Below are 27464 nucleotides of genomic sequence, written 5' to 3'. Positions count from 1 at the left end.
GTTATGTTAGACAGTGTGGTCCCTCCAAGCTCCATGGAGAGGTGACTGGGACTTAAAGTTTGAAGTGGAAATAAAAGCCCTAAATTTGTCCTGGGCACAGTGCAAAGGTCCCAGAGCAGGAGGGAGACTAGAATGGAAGAAGAATAGGCAGTGGCCCATGTGGCTGGAAAGTGGGAAAAGGGGAGATGAAATGAAGGAAATGATGGGGTGAGGGCACAGAGGTGAGACCGGATCTTGTAGGACCTCAAAGACCATGGTAAGGAGGTTGGAATTTATCTGTATCAAGGCATTTGGAACCAAGACACAGATTGGTTAGCGCCCTTCACAGTTCCAGAGAGGTGCCTCATTTCATCCTTAACAGTAAGTCCCCGGAGGAAGTGAGAGAAGTTACAAGAGACCCACTCTGTCGGATATAACACTTAGCATCTAGAAATGTTTCCCATTTTATTTCATTTTATTTTATTTTATTTTAATTTTATTTAATTTTATTTTTAATTTGTCCCTATTGTATAGGTGAGGTAAAGGAAACTGACGACTTGCTTCCCAGTGGCTCCCTGCAGCAAAGAAGAGCCAAATCTTTGTCCCCAGACCTTTAGTCTTTAAAAACATTTTAAAAACGATGGGACCAGGGAGAGAGACAAACCATAAGAGACTCAATCTCAGGAAACAAACTGAGGGTTGCTAGGGGTGGGCGATAGGGTGTCTGGGTCATAGACATTGGGGAGGGTATATGCTATGGTGAGTGCTGTAAATTGTGTAAGATGTACCTCTGGGGCAAATAATACATTATATGTCAATAAAAATAATTTTTTAAAAAACGATTTTAAGATATGATTAACATGGAAAAATCTGTGCGCAGACCTTTAGTCATAAATAATAGAAGTGAATGGAAAAGGTGTTTTGGAAAACAGAGCTTAACAGAGTTTACATCCAGAATAGCTCTGGTCCTCCAAGAGGGAGTTGGTAGATGTTCCGTAAGTTGATCACCTGTGCAGAATCACTACACCCCTGAGCCAGCCACTGTCACTCTGCATTTCCACTGCCCCTAGGCAGCTTGTCAAGAGCCCAGTGACACCACCATCTCCTGGCAGTGAGAGCCACCCCCTAATCCTAGGCTAGCTACTTCTACCTTGAGAAATGTCTCTATCTTCTCATGGGCTTATGGTTTGTTGCAGATGGAAGGTTTAGTAAAAATACTCTGAACTTGAACTATACAGTATGGTAGATACCAGCCCCATGTGGGTTTTGAACACTGGAAATGTGGTTAGTCCTAACTGAGATGTGTTGTAAATGTAAAATACATATCATATTTTGAAAACTTAGTAGGAAAAAATATGAAATACCTTTCATAATTTTTATAAGACTATATTGAATTATCATCTTGGTGAAATTGGGTTAAGTAAAAGCACTAAAATTTATTTCACCTGTTTATTTTTACTTTTTAATATGGCGACCAGGAAATTTCAGGTACTGACCTTGGTGCCCTTCTTGTTTAACTGTTGTTTGCCTCCTCCTCCCGCACACACGTGCGCCCATGGAGGACCTCACGCAGGGCTCTGACCATCAGACTGCCCTTTGTGTACTAACTAAACACCATCCTTGGGAGAGAAGAGGGGAACAACACCAAATCTCACATACAGCTTCTCTGGAGCTTCTAGGGTTTGATCACAGAGGAGGGGGAAAAAAAAAAAAACAAAACTTGAACATCTGTCCACAGAACTTTGAAAGGTCCCACATTCTTCCAAACAATGGAGGGTTTCTTCTTATACTTCAGTTCTTACCTGTTTTATCTCCCCAATATATTTAAAAAAAAAAAAAAACCTGATAAAATGTCTTTAGAGAACTGTGGGCCCCGTGCAGCTTCTGACAGCCAGGTGTATGGGACGTCTTAGCAGATGTTAAGGACTGTGCCTTCTGGTGCTTGTGACAACTAGCCAAGTGCATGTCCTCTGCATCTTTATAGTTGTTCTCGCACTTGTCACAGATTAGGAACCTGGAGAGCCCGGAAGACACCTTCCCCCCTCCCTGTGGCATCACTCTCAGTAGTCTAAACCAGAGGCAGACTCGGATGCCCCGGAGGGACATCCAGAGGGCAGCTGGGGAAAGGGGAGGACAGATGGGAGCCCGAGCTGAACTGCAGACCCCGTGCCTGCCATAAGGCCTGCAGGCACCACAGGTCATGAACCGTGTTGACACAACTCACCTTGCCTCCTGCAAGCCTGGCCTTCATCAGAAGGCACACAACAGTACGGATGCAGAGGCCCCACTTTGAATCCGTGTGTGCAGCGAGGCTGCTGCGGGTGAGCGCGTGACAGAGAGCAAGTGAGGCCACCCCCAGCATTCACTCTTCTCCTCTGCTTTGCTTTTCAGGGTTCCTCAGCATTCTGTATGAGCTCAGGAACCTGCCTACCGCTCTAGCTTTATTGCTTTCCAGTCATGCGTCAGAATCTGTTCTCCCCCTGCACTTCACTTACGAAAGTGTCTCTCCCTCCCATGTGTCTGTGTGGCTGCCCATCCCACCCAGGGCCTTTGCACACGCAGTCCCCTGTTTGATCGCTCACTCTTTCCTCCCCCCTCTCTCTGCGCTGTGCCAGCCAGCTCCCCCTTAGAGCTTCGGTTCTCATTTTAGAGGTGGCTGCCTCCAGGAAGCTCCCTTGAATCCTATGTGTCCCGTGACACCTGAGCTTGCCCCACCACAGGTCTATTAAAGCTCTATTAAAATGGCCCGTTTATGTCTTCCTACTGGACTGCTAAGAGCAGGGACCTTGCCTTGTTTAGTCTTTTATTCCTGCAAGTTACACGATACCTAGTAAATGGTAGGGGAATGAATGAACTATAAACCGGGATTTCCAGAGTCTCCTCAAAGTCATAGGTAGTTGTTGAATGTCTGTCTTGTATCAGATCTTGGGAAATACAATATTAAAAAATTTAACTATAGGAGAAAATGGAAGATTATTATCTTTTGAATTGGGTCTCTGCGGTGCACTGTAATTCAATGCTTAATGATGGTCTTTGGATGCAATTTATATCTATTACTATTTTTAAATTGTTCTCAACACTTTTGATAGCTTACTTCAGTTCCTTTTCTGTGTTGGTTTTTCTGACCTCTCCTTTGTCTGCCAAAATGACTCTCATTGTTAAGGGTGTTAGTCATAGTGATTTGCTCAAATTTCTCACATTCTTATGGATGACATTAAGAAACTCAAGCCATTTTTGACATACAGGATCAATGCAATGGTAAATTTCAGCTAAGGGAAAACATTGTTTTGGGCAACAGATATCAAAGGTAAATTTGAATGTCCTTTATTTCCATGTGTGACTGCATACACAGTCTTTCCTGTTAAGGCACTTCTCAAGTGGCTATGTGTTACCTCATCTCTCCTCTAGATTCAGATACTGAACGCGCCAAGTGGCCATGCCTGAAAATAGAGACTTTTGCAAATAGCAGTTGGTAATTTTAAATAAAAATACAAAATAGTACGAGCAGATATTGTAGTGATTGCTTAGGGAAAGGGAAGAATATTTGATGGTGTCCTCAGATGGTTTGCTCTAAATACTAGTATAGGGGCGCCTGGGTGGCTCAGCTGATTGAGCTACCCACTCTTGATTTCAGCTCAGGCCGTGACCTCAGGGTGGTGGGGTGGAGCCTCGCCTTGGGCTCCATGCTCAGAGTAGAGTCTGCTAGAGATCTTCTTACATAAGTGGAGCAAGCTGTCAGAACCCGTATTGAAGCTGGTATCATCTTAATACCAGAGTGTCTAAATGAATGATGCTAATCGTTTTAGAAGTTCATTCAGAAATAATTTTAGCCTGTATTTTGCTTGTTTCTTGAGAGGGGAAACTCACATTGTTATTAGTCACCCATTGTAACCATTTTAGCTTCACAAAAGAAGCATATCACATTACTCAACTCTGTATCATGTTTCAACTTTATGCATTAGTACTCTTGACTTGATTTCTTAATGTCATGTATTTTATTCTTTAATTTAATTTTTAAATGTAAATCATATTGACTTCTGCATAAAAAGCAACAAGAAAAAAATCCCCATTTCATTTTTGGGCAGTGCTCCAACTTAGAAAGTTACTGGAGTGTTGCAGAATGTAAATTCATTTAGTCGGACTAATAAGTTCATAAAATTGGGCCACACTTCATTATAATCTCTTTACCAGAGGAGAAAATCCTTTTGGTTTATAAATTCCAGCTGTTTTTAATTTTTTAGTTTGATTTGGGTTTTAATGTTCATAGACATAAATGCTGCTGAGAATGTTAATTATGGCATTTTTAGTGTGAGGAGACCTTAAAAGAAATCGAAATGCTATTCAAATTCTAGAACTATCCAAATGATATAAATAGTTGTGGGGAGCACTACCAGGGTCACTCTTTTTCTCTATTTTGGATTTCTAATTTAAGTGCACACTCTGAGTCTCAAAATTGTCACTGGTATTTTATAGTACTAGTGGTTTTGGCAATATATTTCTTAAACAATTAAATGATTTGGTTGGGAAATGAATGTGTCTTCCCTAGAATTGGATGTTGTTTTCAGACTTTTAAAATTGGGTGAAAAAATAATTTCTACAGTTGGGTGATTTGGGTGATTTTCATAATTTTGTTTGATAAAATTGTAATGTTTTCCTATACTCAGTATAGTTCATTCACATCTATAGTTCATTGACATATAAATATAAAGATAAGGATTTTAATGGTATAAAGGTAAAATATCAGAGTTCAAAGGATGAGATTTGAAAAGAGATCCCTTTTAGTTTCTCCCGTACTGGTGGCTACAGCTTTCCAAAGAAGTTTGAGAATAACTATTGTAGAGATTTCACTATACACCCCAAAGAATTGGGAATTATAGCTAAGTCCCATTGATCTAAAATGTTTTTTGCATTGACATGTAACTAGAGCAATCATGTGACCCAGTTTGCCTGGGTAGTTTTGGCTTTTCCTGTTATCCTGCTGCAGGTTTTAATAGCACCTCCTTTCACACATATAAGTGTTTGGATAATAAACCAGTTACTCTGTGTTTGATGCATGATTAATTGTGATCATGAGTGCCCAGATATATGCAACACTGCCTCAGAAGCATAGATTTTTTTCTAAATACTCCAAACAGTGAGATTTGAGTATTATGAGTGATTATAAAATCATAATATTTTATTTGTGGTATCTATAAACCTTCCAACAAAAGTCTTCTACGCTTTCTTTTTTTAAAGTAAGGGATATCGGTTACAAATTGTATATATTAATGGCAAGTGTCCAAAATGAATTATTCTAATATTAAGTTATGTTTCAGCCATGTGAAAAGCCTATAGGATTCCATTATTCTTTCTCAGCTGAGACTGGAAATTTGAAAATGAAAGCACACATGCCAATTCCTATGGGTGCCACTGAAGTAACATAGAGGATTTATATAGAAATAAATACTGGGAGCCATTGTTAGCTGCATGGTAACTTAGCTCTAGCCTCTAGGCCTGGCCAGAGGTGGTGGTAGAGTAGCAGCAAAATTGGTTTACCTGATTGCACCGTGCTGTACAGGCCTACTCTAGTGTATTCAGGTTTTTTGTTTTTTGTTTTGTTTTGTTTTGTTTTTTTCTTTTCCTGAGAAGTGGGAAAGATAAATTATATTCTGCTCTTCCTATGGGGGCCTGGAATTGGGGGTGGGAACCGTCCCCGGGGCTGCCCTGAACTAGCTGTAGAAACACAGAAGAGCCAATTCAGATCTCGAGTTTGCCCACTGCTGCTGGTGTGGCCGTCTGCCAATGGAGAAGTTATATGGAAAAGGAAAGGACATGTGTCTTTCTTCCTCATAACTTGGCAAGGAGAAAATATGTCAGTAAAGATTGGGGGGGGGGGGAGATGGCTTTAGTCTCAAAAACTAGTTGCTGATAAATACTGGGTTGGGTTTTGTTTTTGTTTTTGTTTTTGTTTTTGGATTACTGATATTTCAAGAAGAGAAAAATAGGCATATTTCTAAAGCATAGCTAAGCTGTTATGATAACCATTGTTGAGTAGAACTTTGTTTCACAACAGCAAAAAATTAAAAATACTCCCAACTGAAAAAAAATTTTCTTGGCTTAAAATTAAAAATCAGGGGCGCCTGGGTGGCTCAGTGGGTTAAAGCCTCTGCCTTCAGCTCAGGTCATGATCTCAGGGTTCTGGGATCGAGCCCCACATCAGGCTCTCTGCTCAGCAGGGAGCCTGCTTCCTCCCTTCTCTCTCTCTGCCTCCCTCTCTGCCTACTTGTGATCTCTGTCTGTCAAATAAATAAATAAAATCTAAAAAAAAAAAAAAAAAAAAATTAAAAATCATTGTTCTGATGGTTGTACAATGGAATAAACTAACTAAAAATCAATAAACTGTACATTTACAATGGGTGAATTATAGGGGTATAAATTATATTTCAGTAAAGCAATTGAAATTTTAAAAAAATAAAATCCTATTTCAGAGTGGTTTTGTTTATCCTTAAGCTGAAAAAGAAAATCAACCAAACCAGTCTGCTTTTCATTCCTCATATTATAAAATAAGTGCTTTTTACTTTATTTTGGAGAATTTTATATTAAAAATACATAAAATTGTATAATGAACCCTCATGTATTCATCACTCAGGTTCCACGATTATCAATATATCCCCTTTTCTGCCTTACTGGGTTATGTTTCAATCATGTCCAACCTCTATAAATTCTTTAATATGTATCTTAAGAGATTGGTCTCTTTAAAAAAATGTAACTAAAATTGCCACTTAAAAGTGTTAAATAGAATTATTACTAAAAGAGTAATCATTGAAATTTTCTTTAGTATCATATTGCAAATATCTTTTTATAATTTGTTCAAATCAGGAACGAAGCAAGCTTCACAGAGCTTAATGTCCTAAATAGCATATAACTAGGATCTTGGGGGCTAGGAGTTGTAATTTTTTTTTTTTTTTTAGTTTTTTTTTTTAATTTATTTAACAGACAGATCACAAGTAGGCAGAGAGGCAGGCAGAGAGAGAGAGGAGGAGGAGAAGGCAGGCTCCCTGCTGAGCAGAGAGCCCGATGTGAGGCTCGATCCCAGGACCTTGGGATCATGACCTGAGCCGAAGGCAGAGGCTTTAACCACTGAGCCACCCAGGCCCCCCTAGGAGTTGTAATATTAAATGTGATTTATTAACCATACCAAAGGTCTTGTAAATATTTTCATGATACCATAAAACAGCAGATGTGGCTTAGCCCAAATATCCTGTGAAAATATTTTCATGTGGAGCAAATCTTTCTAGTTTGTTTTAAAATTCGTTGATGATTATGTCACCTTTCCAGAATCTAAGGTGGAAGGCCGTACACATTGCTAGTGTTATTTAGTGGGCAGAATACTTTTAAGACCTTGACTGTACATGGCAGTAACCAAACTTGCGTGTAGAGATTGCGCTTGGGGGTAATGTTCAACCTCGTAATTATTCAGTTAAGTGTGGGCCATTTACTTCAAGTGATTTATAGGTAGGTTATTTTGTCCTAACAATGAATATATGAGTATTTGTTCATAGTTGTGGCATGTCTTGTTTACATTTTGCTTTTTAGAGCAAAGGAGCTGAATTTTTTTTTTTTAAAAAGATTTTATTTATTTATTTGACAGAGAGAGATCACAAGTAGGCAGAGAGGCAGGCAGAGAGAGAGGAAGGGAAGCAGGCTCCCTGCTGAGCAGAGAGCCCGATGCGGGACTCGATCCCAGGACCCTGAGATCATGACCTGAGCCGAAGGCAGCGGCTTAACCCACTGAGCCACCCAGGCACCCAAGGAGCTGAATTTTTAAAGTTTCAATTAGTTATGCAAAATTATTGTTCATCTGGCCCTAGAATTTAGCTCTTTACTCACAGTAGAGATTATGTCTTCTAGAATGTGGTACTTCCAGTTGTCACATTAGAGTACTATGCTTTTAACAGAATAGTCTTTAAGATGATTAATTTGTCATAGGAATTGGAATACTCACCAATGGATGAAAATTACCTTGACGAATAGGATCTAAGGCATCCTGTAGATGATACTAAGAAGAAAAATCCATCTTATTTGTTTGGCCATGTGAATACCACACATGCACATCTTTAGAATTCAGTTTTTTAAAGATTGTATTTATTTATTTGACAAAGAGAGAGCACAAGAAGGGGAAGCAGCATGTAGAGGGAGAGGGAGAACAGGCTCCCTGACAAGCAATGAGCCCGATGGGCTCGATCCCAGGATCCCAGGATCCCAGGATCCCAGGATCATGACGTAACCTGAAGGCAGACTCTTAACCAATTGAGCCACCCAGGCATCCTTAGAATTCTAGAGTTTATATTAGAATTTAGAGTTTATATTAGAATTCTAGAGTTTATCTTCTAGAATTTTGAGTTTATATCACAAGAGCTTATTTCAGTAACTAATACTTAAATTTTGAAAATTGCTGACACATCCTTCTCATTCTTTAGCTGTTGCTGAACTTCGGTGAGATACTAAAATACCACATATTCTGCTGAATTCAGGATTGAGACTTAAAGCATAATTACATTCTCCCATCTTTCATGTGGAACGTGAATTGTGCTTACTCTTACTTCCTCCTACTACACGGTTAGAACTGAACACCAAGCTTAAATGCAATGTAGGAAGAAAATAGTTAGCTAAGGCAAAGGTATTGTATGTTAAGTAGGATATTCTGTCACTTAGGATGTTTTTGGCTGTAATTAATTTTCAGAAATCCAGTGCACATAGACTTCAATAATAAAAACTATTTCCGGCTCACATGCTGAAAATCCAGAGGGAAAGCCGGTGTCAGGACTGACTAACACAGGAGAATAACAATGTCGAGATCCAGGTTCTTTTCTTCTCTCTGTTCTCTCCTCTGAGTGCCCATTTTACTCGAGGGCTGGCTTCCAGAAGTGACTAGAGCTATGCTTTCTCATTTGTGCACAGGAAAAGAGAGAATTCTCATTTAAAAAAAAAAAAAAAAAAGAATGAGAGAGCTTTGTTTTTCCAGACATCCTCAGCAAACCTTTGGCCTTGGAGTTATGTGGTGGCTTGTGAGAGCTGTTGACAAGGGGATTGGTATTACCCCATAGGATTCAGAATTTCCCTTGGGATGAGATTGGAGTTCTCACCCTTCAAGCAGATAAACTATGTAGGAGGAGGTGGAAAGGGGGCGTATTTCGAGTTCTTTGGGGAAGGGAGAAGGAGGAAATGGGCCACAGCTGAGCTAAAATAAGGCCCACTACAAGGTCTCTTTAATTTTAAGCAGCTCATGAAAAAATAAACTTTCTTCTTACTTTCAAGTGGCATCTTTGGCCAGAGGTCGCCCTGGTGAATTTCATTTTGGTGTCCCTTTTCTTTGCTGTAGCAGATCTCAGAACTAGAAGACCTGAGTGTCCCAGGGGTTTCTATGACCTGTCGTGACACATCTGTGAGCCACGGACATCATTATTCTGCAGCCATATCTCATCCCTTTCTGCCAGGAAAGCCACAGCCAGACTGTGGTTTCTTTAGCGTCATGCTCTTGAGACCCTTTCCAGTCCCAGAACTGGCCATGTACACTGGGCTCACTTGCTTTGGTCTGCTTTCAGCAAAAAAAAGCTAAGAAAGAGCTTCTCACCCTGTATCCGTTCTCTTTGCTCAGTAACCTTTCTCATGGTGTCTGGACCAAGTGTGTCTCTTAGTCCTTCCATCTCTCACCATGATTGTTCATCTCGTCCACACCTTCCGGCTCGTTTATCTGCATGATACAGAAGTTTGGACGAGGTACTTGCCTTTCTGTCCTGCCAGCAATCTGGCTGCAGGGAAAAGATACTTTCTGTTTCTCCGATGCTATTATAATAGGCTTGAATAGTTGCCTAAACTGTATATTTACAGTTTGCATATGTGAGCTATTCTTTTATGTGAGCTATTTTTAAAAATAAGAAACTCTTATTCAGTAACTCTTAAGACTTTTTAAAGCCTTTTTCTGCCTTCTTTTCATCAAAAGTTTGAACTTCATCAACATTTTAAACTCTGTTCATCAAATGATACCATGAAGAAAATACAGTGGGAAGTACAGAATGAAGAAAATATTTATAAGGTACATCTTACACATCTGACCAATGGTTTATTTACATGACATAGAATGAATACATTAATAGGCATAGATTGCTCTTAAGAAAAACACAGATCACCCAATAAAAATAAAAAATTGCTGTAACTTAGTTTGTTATTACAAAATTTTAGAAACAACCTAAATACGCATACATAAGAGAGTGATTAAATCAACGGTGGGTTGATCCGTCCATCCATGGAGTACGGTACAGCTTTATGAAAGAATGAGAGAGATCTCAATTGATATAGAGGACATTTTATTAAAAGGAAAAAGCAGATTGCAAAAGTGTATCTATATGATGCTACTGTTAATTCAAGATAGGTGAAAACACAATATCTAATATATGTATATATGCATATGCATATTTATGTTTATTTGTACAGGAAGGATAAACCAGAAACTAATGAGTTTGGTTGTAAGTAAAGAATGAATCCTGTGGTTGTAAGTAAAAAATGAATCCTGTGGGATTGGATTGAAATAAGAAATAGGAGTATCAACTCATGATTCCTAATCAGTATATATAAATATAGTTCAGAAATAGGTTTATATGTTTGTTTATATATCTGTATGTATGCATGTGTGTTTGTATACACACACATATATGTATCACACACACCACATACACTTCTTGTTCTGTCTCTGAAAATGTCCAGAAACAGTGATAGCCAGTAGTGTTAGCCCACCTAGCTGTAGATCTTGATTTCTAGTAAATAACAAACAAAAAGGTCAGAATATCTGGAGAAATGGTCCCATTCACTTCTGGGGCCAGGAACATATACTATGACCTTGGAACAACTTATGGAACCAGAAAATAAGGTGGTCTTTCAAAATAAAAGAGGGGGGCATGTCAGAAGTGCCCAAGAGCCAAGCTGAAGGAGCTCCCAATAGCCATTCTGGGACAGCTTAAATAACAAAATAAATAGATGGTAGTCATGGTTTATAACCCATAGTATAAATTAAACATCCATAATTTCATATACAATAAATATATAGATGAGGGAAAGGAATAATTATTCCTTATAGTACAATTCCATTAATAAACATGGAAGAAATGAGGGAACTAGAAAAACAGTACTTGACCAACACCATGGTAAAAATTGTTACAAGTAGGAATGCTTGTTGGATGCTAAATTAGTGAGTGAAAGTAGAAGAATCGGGATATTTACATTGTTTCAAAGGATCTCTCCACAAGATATTTATTAATAACAGAAAAATAACAGCACTGTAGGGGAGAAACCTGTGAGAAACCCAAGTGGTCAAAGTTAACAAAGCCAATAACAAGAAATGTCAACATTGCACAGCACCTGCTGTGATCCCTGAGAAGGGTACAGCATTGCTTTCTTTTCTTGCCAAAAATGCCTAACCTGAAGGTAAATATAAGGCAGTATCAGACAATTCAAACTAAGAAACATTCTACCAAATAACTGACCAGTACTCTTCAAAAATGTCAAGGTCATGAACAACAAAAACTGAGCGACTGTCTCAGATTGGAGGAAGGAAACTGAGTGGACATGACAACCAAATGCACTGCGGAATCCTGGATTGGATCCCGAAGAAAAAGATCTAAGTGGGTTAATTGGTGAAATAGAAGAAGGTCTATGGATGAATTAACAGCACTGTAGCATAATTCAGTGGTCATTGCGTGAGGCTTATGTGAGATGCCAACTTTTGGAGAAGCTGAGGGAAGGGCATACAGGGGTTCTTGGGACTTTTTTTTTTTTTTTAACTATTTTCTAATTCTGAAATTATTTCAAAATTAAAAGCTAAAGATGTTTGCAGAAAAACTTGAACACATGCTTTGCAAAAGATGCTTGCCAATAGCCCATGAAAAGATGTTAAGAACATTAATAGTCAGAAAGAACACAAATTTCAAATTAAAACTGCACAGGGACTGTTTTACAGCTGTGGAATTTGATGATAACGATGGACATCACCAAATAGCAGCTAGTGTGTGTATTCGCTGGCACTCTTAGAATTTGCTGGTGGGAGTATAAAATGGTACAGCCGCCTTGAAAAACCATTTCCTGTAAAGTTTGTATGTGCCCTCTGCCTATCTAATATATACCTAGCCTCCAACCCAGAGGTTCTGTTTCCTGGTATTTATCCATAAAGATAAAAACATATATCCCACAAATATGTGTACATGAATATCAACAGCATCCATATTCATAAAATAACTCTGTCTATTTATACAAGAGGATAGTCCTGAGCAATGGGAGAAAAAATGAACTACTGATACATACAACTGGATGAATCCTAAAAGTCAGTGTTGAACAGAAGAGGTCAGAGACAAAAGAGAACTGCCTGTGCCATTCCATTCATACGAAATTCAAGAAAGGCAAAAAAAAACCCACAAACAAACAAACAAAACAAAACAAAACAAAAAAACACCCAAGCTGTAGAGATAGGAAATCACAGTAGTGATTGTCCAGGGGTATGTGGGGACTGGCTGGAGGAAGGGTGACGGAAAGAGTCTGGATCTGGATTTGATGGGTATGTGTCTTTATCCAAATATGTTGAATTAGACAGTAAACTTTTTCTCACTTAAATTCAAGGCCCAGAATGGAGCAGACTGCCTGGCATCGAATACGCTCTAAGTAGAATTTTGAAGGACTTGTAACTTAAGCAAGAACGGCATGTATAAAACTGGAAACTTAAGTTATTATTTATGTATATAAAGCTTTCACTAACAGTCTGTGGTATTTGTCTTCAGGAAATTTTACAATATATTATTTTTAATGTATTATTTTAATTAGACCTATCTTAGGAAAGCATATTGCCATTTCATCTAAGTTTCATTAATATATTTTGTACTGTAGATTGCAGACATCTGAGAATATTTACTCTTACTTCAGTAAATTTCTGTATAAAGCTAGAACATTTATTACTAAGTCATAAACATCCTTTCTGAAAGGGAGAAAAGGACCCAATGAGTAATAGAGTTAGAATGCCAGATGTTTGAGAGCAGCTTAAGTCAGAGTGTAAAAATACTAGGATTATAATCTTCTGGATGAGTCTGCCACTAAATACCTTGCATTTATTTCCTTAGAACATTGGTTTTTGTTAATGAAAATGTTTCTCATGTGTGGGTTTTATTTTTTTTTTTGTAACTTTTTTTAGAACTGAATTAAATGTGTTAGTGGTGTAGAAATGATACTGAAATTTTCTGTTCAAGAGAACTCTAATTTATTTCAAAGTTAGTCAAGTTTTAATTTCACAAATTATATGTAATTCATTAGGAAATGATGGGAATGACTAATTTCTAAATGAATATTTGTGTCCGTTTCAGCAGAGAAAAAATTAGAGAAATCATAAAATTATCTATAAACTTTTAAAAACAAAGTTCTGGAGATAAGGGAATTTATGTTTTTATATCTGTTTTTCAAGGTATTTTTTAATGTTGTTTAATAATGAATTGTATTGACAAACATGAACTCGTATTACCTGATACAGGGTAACTTCTAGAAACTCACACAGCATTTTTTAGACTAGTTTTACTGATCATTCAACAGAAGGTTTCTGTCAGGTATCAAGCCTCACCAGAATTCTCTGGACTTGGGATAGGATCCTCTAGAATCTTGTGTCAGCTGGGTTGGAGGTTGAAGAGAGTCCAGTTTGAAGAGAAAAATAATCAGTGTTTCATCAGCCGTATACATTTTTATGGCTTCTAGTGGGCTTAATGAATATTTAAAGCTCCAGTTTTCTAGATGATACCCTGATTTAAATTTTAGTTTTCAATACTTAATTCCTAGTAATACATCCCTCTTTGTTGTTCATCAGTTTCTCCTTGCTTCAGCAGAAAGAGGAGATACTCGATTAAAATGGAAACAAGAGCTAGAATCTCAGTGCTGGAGGTATTTTTCTGAAAGTAGTTTCTCTGAAATAAGAGGGAAAATGAACTATTTTCTCCAAGTCAGGCCTTCTCACTGTATCTCTTACTTCTCATAATGATCCTGTTAGATATCGTTATTACCATTTTTAAGTAAGGACATGGAAACTGTTACTTCCAGAAGCTTCAGTTTTTTAAAACAAATGACCATGTTGGGATTCTAACTCATCTTGTTCACTTCCAAAGCCCAAACACTTTCCCACATGTCACATAATCTCTTGAAATTTAGAATCTGTTGAAATCCATAAAAAGCAAAAAAAACTTTGAAGTGATCACCAGCTATGGAATGGACTCACTGTACACAGGACTCACCGTGAGGTTGAGAGTCTCATTTCCCTTTGTCTGTGTAATCCACAGTGTAATGCTACCTCAGTGTTTTCAAGTTGGGAACATTTTGCACGTTCACATTAACAAACATTTATTCACTATTTGCTTTGAGCTTTACCAGGAGGGCTGAAGAGGTAAAAGAGATAAAATCATTGTGCTTTGAATGCCATTCTAATATATTCCATTTTGATGTGTGTGTGTGTGTCAGTGGGGGATGTAGTCCTTTATGAAATCTTTAGACTAAAAGTCAGCATGTCCCCAATCATAAAATTCTTGACTGTCCAGCTCATGAAATTTATTGCAAGATAACCTACTTCTTCCTAAGTTTAGGCCGTTCTGTATAGTCTCTGCTAGTTCACTCTTTTTCCTCCACTTTTTTTTTTTTTTTGTCCTTTCTCTCATTCATGTTCTTCCCACCTAAATTGAGGTTCTTGACTCTCTGGTGTTTTCCTTTCTTGGCTTAATCCCTTCAGTATATTCAGTCAACATAGGTTTGTGAACATCTCCAAAGTCAACAAATTCAGCTTCAGTTCTCAGTCATGTTTTATCTGTTCGTTTGTTGCTACAGTCTGTCTGTGCATAGATTTTGTAGATGCCTAAGACATAACAAGATGAAAATTTAACTTCCCAGCCTCCCATAAACGTGGCAGTTCCTTCCAACTTCTGCATTACTATTAGAGTATCTCTGCCTTCCCTCCTCGTGTTTAATCAGGTACTGATTTTCTTTCAATTGGCAGACTCTTTCCTATCCCTAAACTAACCATACTGTTGCTCAGCCGGTATTTCTCCAATGCTTATTTCTTTGTGCCTCTCTTGAATAAGAGCTTACCATGGCTCAGTAACAGTCTGACTTTGCTCTTAAATCAGATTCTACCTTAATCAACTACCAAATATTTATTGAAAGCCTGCCAGGCACTGTGGAGAATACACAGATTTGTATAACACACAGTCCATGTGCTCAAGCAGTTTATGGTTTAGTTAGGGAATTAAAACATATGTGTGAAAACAACACTAACAATACATGGTCGTGCTTAATGAGGACCGAGTGAGTGCTTCCTTATGGGTCTTAAGCTGCATCTTGGAGAATACTAAATTACAGAAGCAGAGAGGAGGAATGCATTTGAGACCGGGGAAGAGAATGAGTGGAGATTTGAAGGAGACATAGGAAATATTTGGAGTTTAATGTATAGCTCTAAAATATTGCTGGGGGGCCTTGGTGGCTCAGTTGGTCAAGTGGTGGACTCTTGGTTTCAGCTCAGGTCATGATCTCAGGGTCATTAGATTGAGCCCTGCGTTGGGCTTCGTGCACAGCTCAGAGTCTGCTGGTCTCTGTCCGTCCCTGCTCCCCCGCCCCTCCCCTGCTTGCTCCCATGTTCTCTCTTTCTCTCTCTCTCTCAAATAAATAAATAAAATCTTTTTTAAAAAAATAAAAAGTAAGTATTGCTGAAGGTGAGTGCCAGTATAGGGCAGATGGATGGGTAAGGTTGAAAAGTGGAGAGGGAACCCGAATACCTTTTACTTCTCTAGCTATTCAATTTCTAGCCTCTTTAATATTTTTCCTAATGTATTTCTAAAGAACTCTAGTTCACAGTTTCCTTTTACCCAATTGCCTATATTATCTTTACCACATATTTTTACCCTTGATACCTTTCTCCTTCCTCTCCCACACACCTGTGTATTAGATTCTGTCACATTCAACCTATGCTGTGAAGTCCCACGGGCAGCAAATGTTACCTGAAATGTGTTTGTATTCCCATAGTGTCTAAGAAGTTGGTGGACACACAGTACATGATCAATAAAAACTTATTTTATTGAAATTGCTATGATATAAATAGCAGACTTCTACCTTCTCTTCTCCTTCCTAGTGAACATTTCACATGCAAGCTATAAAATTATCTGAATTAAATAAGGAATCTTAAACAGAGTGTATAACCCATGTTTTAAATTATGTCACTTTTATTATATTTCATTAATTTCCTAAATGCTACCACTTGTAATAAAATATACTGAAATTTTCAGTTGTTGAGTGGCAGAGTTGCTGTTGAAAAAAATATGAATTTGTCTAGCTTTTCCTTAGTAGTATTAGATAACCAAGGTGAATTTCTTTCAGGCAAACATTGTAGAGTAAAGTGGACTTTGGACTTGTCAACTAAATCAACAGGCTTTTGCATACTTAACACCTGGCCCCCTAAGAAATGGATATCTATTGAGGAATTTTAATTATTTATGCCTCCTTATTCCCATTATTGCAAGCAGTGGAAAAGTCGTCATTTTAGATGGTGTTTTATGACTCTTCCTAAGGTATGTTCTAATTCTAGTGATGTTTCGTTTAATTTTTAGATAATACAATGATGACATTCCATAGATTAAACAGACAAAAGTATCAGTGAGTTTTGGTATCAGTGAGGGTTTTTTTACATCAATAACAATCAATAATAATAATAATAATAGCTAACTGTTACTGATTGCTTACTTTTGAATAAGCCAATAAGTTGATTGGGTGGCAGACATAGTTAGCTTTTTATGGATTATATTCATTTAATACACACATACATACACACCCAAATCTATGCAGTTATTATAATTATTCCATATTAGAATATTAAAATTATAGTACTATTTCTAAACTGACTCTGAAATGTAATAAGGATGTGTTTTACTTTGGTTTAAATCTTCTTATTGTGGAAGGTTTTGTTCATTTCTAGTCTCAATGAATAGAAAAAAGATAAGTAAACTTTAATCAGTTTGTTTTGAAGAAGCTTATCTAACTTATTCGATTATTTCCTCTTCCAATTTCTATCATCCATTTTCTTTTTCATCTGTAGTAGTTCATGACATATTATGACTGGTAATTAAACAGATAGTCCCCTTCAAACTGCAGGAGGTCTGAGAATATATTAGAGTGATTGAGAAAGAATTACTGTATGAATTGTACGTCTTCTTCATAGGACTTTTTAGTGTGATGACTCTGGAAATCTTGTTTGAGATTTAACATATGTATTCCAAAGAAAATGATTGGTAGGTTTACATAATAATAAGGATTTAGAATTTACCTTTCAAACCCTCAGCCACTCTGTTCTGACAAGTGTCCCAGGAGGTAGATGGTCAGCTTACCATTGGAATAACGTCATCCCAGAGGCCATCTGTTCTAGACTTACATAATGCATAGAGTTTAACATGTTTCAACAGTAATCTCATCAGAAATTTGGTCTCACCTTCAGATACTCTTTGTACATATTTTCATATTTGCTTGCATCTTTTACTCTTCAGCGTGTAATGGCAAAGGCCTCAAAGCCTTCAAAAATGTTTGTTGGATCTGAAGAAGCAGACATTAAAAACCTGGGATTAATTGGAGTCCACCCTGTGTATTCTTTTACATCACACTGTGCTCTTTCTCCGTACTCCCCTATCCCTCCCACCCCAGTCCAGATGAGGAGCTGAGATCCCTGCCACCGAGCCCTGCCCAGGAGTGCGCTCCACGTGTCCATGTCTGAGCCACTTCTTGTTGGTTGCATCTCGAACTGGCTTCCACAAGGACATTTTCCTTTGATTATAGATTTTGTTTGCTGGACTCGCATGCGACAATGCGTTCGGGTGACCTCTGTAATCACAAGTCACTCCAATGTTTTCTTTTTCTTTTCTTTTTTTTTTTTTTTTTAAGATTTTATTTATTTATTTGACAGGCAGAGAGGCAGGCTCCCTGCTGAGCAGAGAGCCCATTGCGGGGCTCCATCTGAGGACGCTGGGATCATGACCTGAGTTGAAGGCAGAGGCTCAACCTATTGAGCCACCCAGGCGCCCCACTCCAGTATTTTCTTAACTTACGGGTTCTCTACCTCAGTGGTTCTCAAGACTTTGGTTGGAGGATTCCTTGACATACTTAAAAATATTGAAGATGCCAAAAACCCTTTATGTGAGTTACACCTATCTATATTTTTTATGTTAGAAATTAGAAGAGACATTTAAAATTATTTATTAATTTCTTTTTTTTAAATTTTTTTAAAAAATATTTTATTTATTTACTTGACAGACAGAGATCACAAGTAGGCAGAGAGGCAGGCAGAGAGAGAGAGAGAGAGGAGGAAGCAGGCTCCCCGCTGAACAGAGAGCCCACGGCGGGGCTCGATCCCACAACCCTGGGACCATGACCCGAGCCGAAGGCAGAGGCTTTAACCCACTGAGCCACCCAGGCGCCCCTATTTATTAATTTCTTTAAGAATAACAATAAACTCTTTACATGTTGACATAAATTATATACTTTATGAAAAAATAACTGTTTTCTGAAGAAAAAAGCAGAAGAATGGCACTGGAGTATATTTGCAAATCTCTTTAATATCTGGTTTAATGGAGGACAGCTGGATTCTCGTTTTGTTTGAAGTATGTGAAGAAAATCTGGCTTTACACAGATAAATAGTTGAAAAGGGGAAAGAGTATTTTAAGAGCCTTTTCAGATAATTGTGGATACTTCTAGTCTCTGGAAAACTCCACTGTATACCCATGAAAGAATGAGAAGTGCAAAAACTGCCTTGGTATCATTATGACAATATTTTTGACTTCTTGGCCTCTCTAAAACTGTCCTAGAAATCCTACTTTACAGTTTGAGAGCCCCTATTCTAGCTCATTGATTGAAAGTTGAGAGTTCCATCCAAAGTTAAATACTAGTCGGGCACATGGTATCTAGAATATATAAAGAACCCCTAGAACCCAGTAATAAGATGACAGACAACTCTTTTAAAAATGAACAAAAATCATTTGAATAGACATATACCAAAGAAGATACACAAATAGCTAATAATTCCATGAAAATATGTTTAGCACCAATAATCGTGAAGGAAATGAAAGTTGAAGTCATGGGGAGATTCCACTTCAAATTCACTGGAATGGCTGTAATAAAAATATAAAATAAAACAGGTAATATTAAGTGTTAGGATGTTCTCACACATTGGTAGTGGACATGTAAAATGATACAGCTAGTTTGAAAAAAAATTTGGCGGTTCTTAAAAAAAATTAAACTTACCAGAGTGCCTGGGTGGCTCAGTTAGTGAAGTGTCTGACTCTTGACTTTGGCTCAGGTCGTGATCTCAGAGTTCTGGGATCCAGCCCTGCACTAGGCTCCTTGCTCAGAGGGGCGTCTGCTTGTGATTCTCTGTCTTTCCCTCCACCCCTTCCCCTGTTCACGTGCTCACTCACTCTGTCTCTCTAATAAATAAATAAATCTTTTTTAAAAAGAAAATTAAACTTAAGACCCAGAAATTCCACTCCTAGGTGTCCACCTAAGAAAAATGAAAGTACATACCCACTCAAAGATTTATAAACACATGTCCACATTCTCATTTTTGGGTATAACAGCAATATAGAAAGCCTCCCATGGCAGTCATTTGGCAAAGGACTAAAAATGTGGTATGTCCACATAATGGAATATTCTTCAGTGATGAAGAAGTGACCACGAGTAACATGCCACAACACGGATGAGCTTCAAAAGCATTGTGCCGAGTGGAACACACCAGAAGCAAAATATTACATATCATTTTTCCATTTATATGAAATGTCCAGTAAGGCGAATCTAAAGAGACAGAAGACAGGTTAATGGTTGAGCAGGTGAAGAAGATAAGTGCGCGTGAGCTAATGCATCTTTTAGGGGCGATGGGAATGTTCTAAAACTGGACTGTGGTGATGATTCCACAAGCACGTAAGATAACTAACAATCACTGAGTTGTACACATAAAATGGGTGAGAAAGTAGATATTTCTGTGTTTTAAAAAATGGACACCTGAAAAATAAGATAAGGGAGGGGCGCCTGGGTGGCTCAGTGGGTTGAGGCCTCTGCCTTCGGCTCAGGTCGTGGTCCTGGGGTCTTGGGATCGAGCCCTGCATCAGGCTCTCTGCTCAGTGGGGAGCCTGCTTCCTCCTTTCCCTCTGCCTGCCTCTCTGCCTGCTTGTGATCTCTGTTTGTCAAATAAATAAGTAAAATAAATAAGACAAGGGAAATACACCAAAATATTAACCAAACCAAAACAAAACCATGACACTAATATTGGATGCTTGTTATCTATGAGGGAGTGGGTGGCTTTATCCTAGAGCCTTTTAGATCCCTTAGAACATAGCACTTCCCAGGATTCTGCACAATCCTGCATCATTTGTATGATGGACCATTCAACCATTACACATATTTTTGCTTGAGTATCTCTTTGGGGCACACTCTTATCAGTATTATTTTGTTTTTGCCATTCTAACATATATATATATATTTCTAATATATACGTGTGTGTGTGTGTGTGTGTGTGTGTGTGTGTGTGTGTATGTATTCCCAATGGTATCCATCATTCTTGTTACTAAAACCTTCTCTAACTTTCATTTGTTCTCATTAAGGCAATACTTATCAATTATAACTATCACACTTACTCTTGTTCTTGTACTTAAGCTTGTAGCAAATTCATAATCTTAACATCCTCCAGACACTGGCTCCAAGTATCTTAAAAAGTTAAGATCAAATGTTGGTGACTTTTTCTTTTATACTGCTCTGCCGGAGTTACAAGGGTACCCCTGAAAAAACTGTAACAAGACAACAACACTATTTATCTGACTGAGTCAGCCTCCCAGCAAGTAAAAGGCATGTAGTTTCAGTAGATTTGCCCTGGTTTTAGGAGGTTTTCATTGTCTTTTATATTCAAATGTGCCATTGTTGAAGTTTCCTACTAGTGGCAACAGATGTTTGTTACAAGGCCTACCATTCTTACATACACATTCTGTCTGCCCCTTTACGATACACAGTTCTCCATATCTGTCTTCTCCTTTTATAGCTCCAAGCTTCTTGAGTACTTGATAACAGCAAGCACTCAGTCCCAGCGAAAATGAAAACCTATAGAGTAGCCTGGGTCACAGGGCTGTGACCCATGTGTGGTGTCAGATAAAGGTGTCAGATAAAAGGAAAAAAAGGTTGGTTAGTGGCAAGTATATCAGCATGGGTCATCAAAAGAAAAGGTGGAAAGAGGCAGAAACTCTGTTTGCAAGGGTCAAGTCATAGTACAAGAATGGATGTGCCCCAGGAAGGCATCAGTAGGGACAGTCACATCATTCAAGTGAGTGCCATATAATCTGTTGCACTAATGACCTCTGACAAGGAGAAATTCAGGAAGACATGACTGCCCCTGTGCCCAGGCTGAAAATCTCTGAGGGTGTAAAGGTTGGATCCTCGGGACCATGACACATTTATCCCGTGCATGTCCTAGGAGCAGTCCGTTATTTTTTTTTCTAAGGTAGAAGCACATTCTCTGGGCAAATTGCTGCCATTGGGTTAAATCTAGCAGGGGAGATCACAGGGGCTTCGTAGGGTGAGTTTTTCTCAGGCAGAGACTCAATTACTTCCCAGAGCTATAAGGGAGAATCCTGACCACTGGGAACCCATTGCAGTCATGCAAGTAAATGCTTTGCCCCAAATCAGGTTGGCTTATCTATGCTTGCCCTGTTTAAATGTATTTAAAGTTCTTAGGGGATTCGTATTTCCTTTTCTAGCTGTCTTGCCACTTTTTGTTCTTGGTATGGTTTAGGCATGCAGCTTTAGTTCAACTTTGGCTCATCCCCAATTCTGTGGCAGTAGTTTTGAGCAAATATGGCTTTGGTAATAAGACTCTGGGCACCATCTGGGACTTAGCTTCTCGTGAGCCTGATCTGTAATTTGATTCTTTTAAAGAATTTGCCTATGATTATGAGCATGAGCTAAGTAACAGGTCCAAATAGCAGAGTAGTTTACATTCAGGATATGCAAGCTTTTTATTAGGAGGACCACGTCTGATAGTCTTTGTTCCCACAGAGGCTCTAAGCATAGAGTAGGTCCTTGTTTTACTCCAGAACTAGTGGGAAACTGTATTTTTTATTTTTTATTTTTTTACATCCAGATGCCTGGGTCCTATGTCTAGTGATTCTGATTTGGTAAACTGAGGCAGGGGCCAGATCTGGGTATCTGTATTTTTGAAAAGTCTCCAGTAAGGTTCTGATGCCTAGCCAGGGTCAAAAAACCATGATGTGCATGTATGGCCCTCAGCATGGAGTCTACAGCCTTATGCTTGGGTTCAAATCCTGGCTTCTCACTTCCTATCTGTATACACTAGACAAGTCTCAGCACTCTCATATGTAAAATGGAGATAAAAAGAGTATTTCATAGGTTTGTTGTCCTGATTAAGTGCATTATGGTAATTGACCAGGAAATTCTGTTTCCTCTTATTTGTCTGGATCAGGGGTCAGATCTAGCCCACCGACTCTTTGTTGTGGTCTTTGAGCTAAGAATGGATGGGAAAAATCAAAAGGAAAATAATAGTTTATGATGCATGGGGAAAAAAATACATGAGATTTATATATCAGTGTCCACAAATAAAGTTTTATTGGAATACAGCCATACTCATTCATTTACATATTTTCTGTGGTTGCATTCACACTACAATGGCATAGTTGAGTAGTTGTAACGGAAACTATATGTCCCACAAAGCCTAAAATATTTACAGTTTGGCCCAAGTACAGAAAATTTGTTTACTCTGGCTCTAGATAGGTCCTTGCAGTACTCAGAGCTTGGCAGGGTAATCATACCTTCTCTCAAATAGGATATGGAGTGAGGAAACCTTTTTGCCTTAATATTGTTCTTGATGCCCAGTGTTACTTACCAGGTTATTTAAAAGAAGCTTAAATTTAATGGCTATTTTAATCCTGATGCTACCAGTGCATCCCTTTGGTCATGTGTGGCATTACTGTAATTCGAGTTAATAAATGACCTCCACTTTCTCCATATTGTTTATCCACAGCATTTGCTTCCTCGCAAGGAAGGCCTGGATCAGCTTCCGTAAGCTTGCTGAGCACAGTCTCCACCGGCATACAGCAAGTTCGTGGCTAAACGCCTCAAGGGCATTTAATAACATTTGCAGCTTAGTGAACTGGAATGGTTTTCCAGAGAGCTGCGAGTCGATTTAAATGTTTTTCCCAATACTCTGTGAAACACCAGAGGCATATCGCAGTGAATCCCAAGGACATAAGGGTAACGAAAATCAGGGACATGCCTCTGTTCTAGATGCCCTGTTTGCCTTCTCGTACCCCGAACGGGGTTTATAGGATCTGTCCTGATGCCAGTTTCCAGGATTTGTTGTGAGTTCTTAGACATCGAAGTACAAATTCAAATACAGAAGGCCACATTCTCCCGAGAGCAGCGCTGTGTTTGCTCCTCACTCCCAGCCCCCTCCGGTTCCTGAAGGCGGCCCGGGCCCCGCCCCCCCCCCCCACCTGGGTGCTCTTGTCCCCCAGAGGTCTTCCGCTGACTTCCCCCAGACTGAAATACAGCTTGCTGAGGTGTTTCATTTGGCCCGTACAATTTTTCTTTTTGAATTTGCGAATGAGCTGCCAGCACTTAGGCATCGGGAGGCTTCACACAAAACCTGGACGCCCAGCTTCTCCTGAAGCCATGGAAGATCCGGCACCGCCGCCCCCGCCGGCGGTCCCCAGGCCAGCATTTGGCAAGCCCCACGGAGCAGCTGGAGCAGCTGCTCGAGCCCCGAGCCAGGGCCTGCGGCCTCCTGCTGCTGCACGCGGCGCGGCATCGCGTGGCCCCAGCCCGTCGCAGCCTCCCAGCCCCCCTCCGCCTGGCCCGGGCTGCAGCAACCCCTCGCAGTACTGTCCGCTCTCTCCTCCGCGTCCTCACTTCCCGCCGATTTTCAGCTGTCCATCCCAAACGCGAAGTGGTCCCAAAGCCAAATGCATTCATTGTGACCTAGCCTGTGACTTGGGAAATCCCTGATCTGTCTTACTTCGTTTCTAGGGTTGAAAAGCAACTCAGATTATAGAAAGTGGGTACATGGTTATTCTGTTAGTCTGTGGTTTTCAGTGTGTATGTGTGTGTTTTAAAGCAGAGTGTAATAAAAACAGCCCAGACAGGATGATGGGCTGATAGCAGGGGCATCTTTCTTGGTTCAGAGCTCAACTTTACAATCCATGTTAAAAACGAAGCTGTTTACATACCAATCCCACTAAACACTACACTTCACACCTTAAATATGGGGTTCCCCCCCCCCCCCGTCCTTTACAATCTTCTAGCCGATCACACAGGTTATATTTTTACAGATGTACAAATGAAGGAAGTGAACCCTAAGGAGTAGAGTAACCTGCTCTCCACTCACACAGCTAGTGACTAGATGAGTTTGATTGCAAACCCAGCTCTTCTGATTTAAAGTCTAACATCTCTCTGTTATCTCTGTGACCTTGGTTAACCCCCCCGGTGGGGATCGACTCTTTTCCTCCAGCTCTGAAATTATTTGATTTTCTAAAATAAACAAAAGACTGCGGTCCTCTATAAGAAACAAAATTCTCAATTCAGTTACCAAAAGTAGCATTCAGACTTTGAGGAGAAGCATTTGTGCTGTTTCCCCCTGCCTTTTTAGAGTTCAAGTAAGAACAAGAGGGCTGTGTAAGTTGAAAAGTACTCCACAGATAGCCACGGTGACTGCACTTTCATGGCATATTCATTATATGGTTTTACTGGATGAAACAGAATCAGATTACAAAGATCTCATTTGCAAAAGTTCTAAGGAACCTTGCATGCCCTATTGAAGAAGATTTTATTTTAACTTTAATCAGAATTCAATTTAAATAATTTAGAGTGTTTTTAGGCAGAATGGCTGTCTGAGATGTAATGTCTTCGTTTCTTAAGCGATTAGATTGTATTGACTTAAAGGTTGAGTACACGTGAAAGACCGTATCCTTTGGAAATGCTGCCTAATAATACTCAGCTTTAATTTCATACGAGATAAACATACTCAGTTCAGAATACTATAAATATTAAAGCAGAAAACTGATTCTCTAGTAAATTATCATGTAACTCCAAACCTACCTAAACATTCTCTCAGTTTCTCACCTCTCGTTTGACATTTCGTGGACTTTGGAATCATGGCTATTGATTTCTGTTTTTCCTTGGGTTTGATGATAAGATTGTCTTTACTAATATTTTTTTGCTATCTTTATTATACTGACTTTAAAATTAATTCCATGACTTCATTGAATTTTACCATACCGCTATTCAGCCAATCTGTTCTGAGTCCCACGTGGAAGGCGCTGAGCATGCTCTGGGACCATGTTATGGCAGCTATAGCCCCACTGGGGCAGGTATGGCCTCAAGGGAAAGAAAGCATCAGTGTCCTTCCCTCTCCTTCTCAGCGTGGAGAAATTGCATTTCTCTTTGGAGATCCAGATAAAGATGACCTCTTCATCAAGCCTCTCTAATACCACTGGCTATCTCTCCTTCTTCCTTCATTAATTTCCTCCTCCTCTGTGATCTCATAACACTTTTTGCCCCAGATTTATTGAAGTGTAATTGACAAGTAAAAGTATAACACACCTAATGTATATAATGTGATGACTTGATGCACATACACCTTGTGAAAGAATTCCCACTGTTGAATTAACAAATACATTACCTCACGTATTTATCTCTTTTTTATTATTTTCTTTTTCTTTTTGGTGAAAACACTTAAGTTCTACTCTCAGCAAATTTCATTTATACAATATGGTGTCATTACCTTTGGTCACCATATTATATATTAGATCTTTAGATCTTATTCATCTTTGTAACTGAGAGGTTGTGCCCTTTTATCAGTCCCTCCTTATTTTCCCACCTCCTAGCCTCTGACAATCACCATTCTACTCTGTTTCTATGAGTTTGATATTTTTCTTTTTTAAAGATTCAACATACAAGTGATACCATGCAGTATTCATCTTTCTCTCTCTGCCTCATTTTACTTTGCATAGTTCCCAACAGTCTCATCCATGTTGTAGCAAGGAGACTTTCTTTAGGATGACTGATATTACATTGTATGTGTGTGTATCACATTTTCTTTATCATCTATCAGCAGTCACTTAGGTTGTTTCTGTACCTTGGTTGTGAATAAAGCTGCAATGAACATGGAAGTATAGATAACTCTTGGAGATAATGTTCTTAATTCCTTTGGATATATACCTAGAAATGGGATTGCTAGATCACATGGTAATTTTATTTGTAATCTCTTGAATAACTATTTTCCATAGTCGCTTTTACCAGTTTACAATCCTGCCAAAGGCAAGGGTTTCATTTTTTTCCACATCCTCACTAACTCTTGTTATTTCTTGTCGTTTTAGTAACAGCCATCCTAACAGGCATGAAGTTCCTAACACTTTTTATACCTGTAAATAGTTCTGTATGTAGTTCTGTGAACAACTTTGTAAGCTTCTTTTCTTATACCTGCTATATGTCAGTAAACACAATGCCTGTCACACAGTAGGTGAGTATAAAGGGACAGAAGCTGAAGCCATATACTTAGAAAACACTTTTGTTTTATCACAAATCATTTTTTTAACTTTTTATTTTTTAATTAACATATAACATATTATTAGCCCCAGGGGTACAGGACAAATCATTTTGTAAACTTTGGTTAAATGAGAATCTGTTATTCAAAATCTTGTTGTGGACCTCTAAAGATCTCCAAAATGTACTTTTTGTCTAAATTTTTATTTCATTCAAATGAAGTTCTCATTCACTTTCAGATATTTTCTTCGCCCCTTGTGTATATTTGTTTTATTACATGGTGATTGACTTCTCCGGTGCAAGACCTTAAATGGTGACTCCTATGACTCTGCCAGCTAGGGCACTGAGAAGTTTGGGAGGAAACTGCCGTTATTAGCCCAGGGCTGGTGCACCAGCTGAGAAGACAGAGCCTCCCTGCCCTGGTGTTAAACCAGTAGCCTGGTGTTAAACCAGAGAACTGCACTCTTTACTTTTGAGAATGGTATAAATGCATATTTCACACTTACCAGGTGATACACACCATGGGGCTCTATTGATACATAAGGCATTCTTCCTCCCTTAAAAGTATTCTGATATAGATATGAAAAAATGGCTCACAAACACCCACCCTTCACATAGGGAAGAAAGCAATAATTGCCAGGGAGAATTTGCCAGAGCAATAAGAACACCATGAAGTGGGAGTAATTGTAATAGTGTATGGTATTCTTACAAATCTTAATTAAAATAATGCAGCACTGTGGGGCCCTGCTCATAATAGTTCCTCGCTAATCTAAGTTAGATCCCTGAGGTTTGAGTAAAGTGTGAGGGTGTTTACGAGTGAGAAGATGTATGTGTCCAAGGTCAGTTAAGTTTGCAGAGAGCATTGAGGT

General features: G+C 38.8%; 1 protein-coding gene and 1 long non-coding RNA gene across 5 annotated transcripts in view; both read left to right on the top strand.

The window, feature by feature from the left end:
- NR3C2 (nuclear receptor subfamily 3 group C member 2) overlaps positions 1–27464 on the top strand; it is a 336934-nt gene that overhangs the window by 189706 nt on the left and 119764 nt on the right. The gene's annotated exons all lie outside the window — the stretch shown is intronic.
- On the top strand, positions 635–23838 carry LOC116582861. Its single transcript, XR_004282538.1, has 4 exons — positions 635–763; positions 16604–16612; positions 17146–17148; positions 23827–23838. It is a non-coding gene; the product is annotated as an uncharacterized LOC116582861 (long non-coding RNA).

The sequence above is a fragment of the Mustela erminea genome, chromosome 2 (assembly GCF_009829155.1).
Source record: "Mustela erminea isolate mMusErm1 chromosome 2, mMusErm1.Pri, whole genome shotgun sequence".
NCBI lineage: Eukaryota > Metazoa > Chordata > Mammalia > Carnivora > Mustelidae > Mustela > Mustela erminea.
This window is presented reverse-complemented; position numbering and strand designations above follow the sequence as displayed.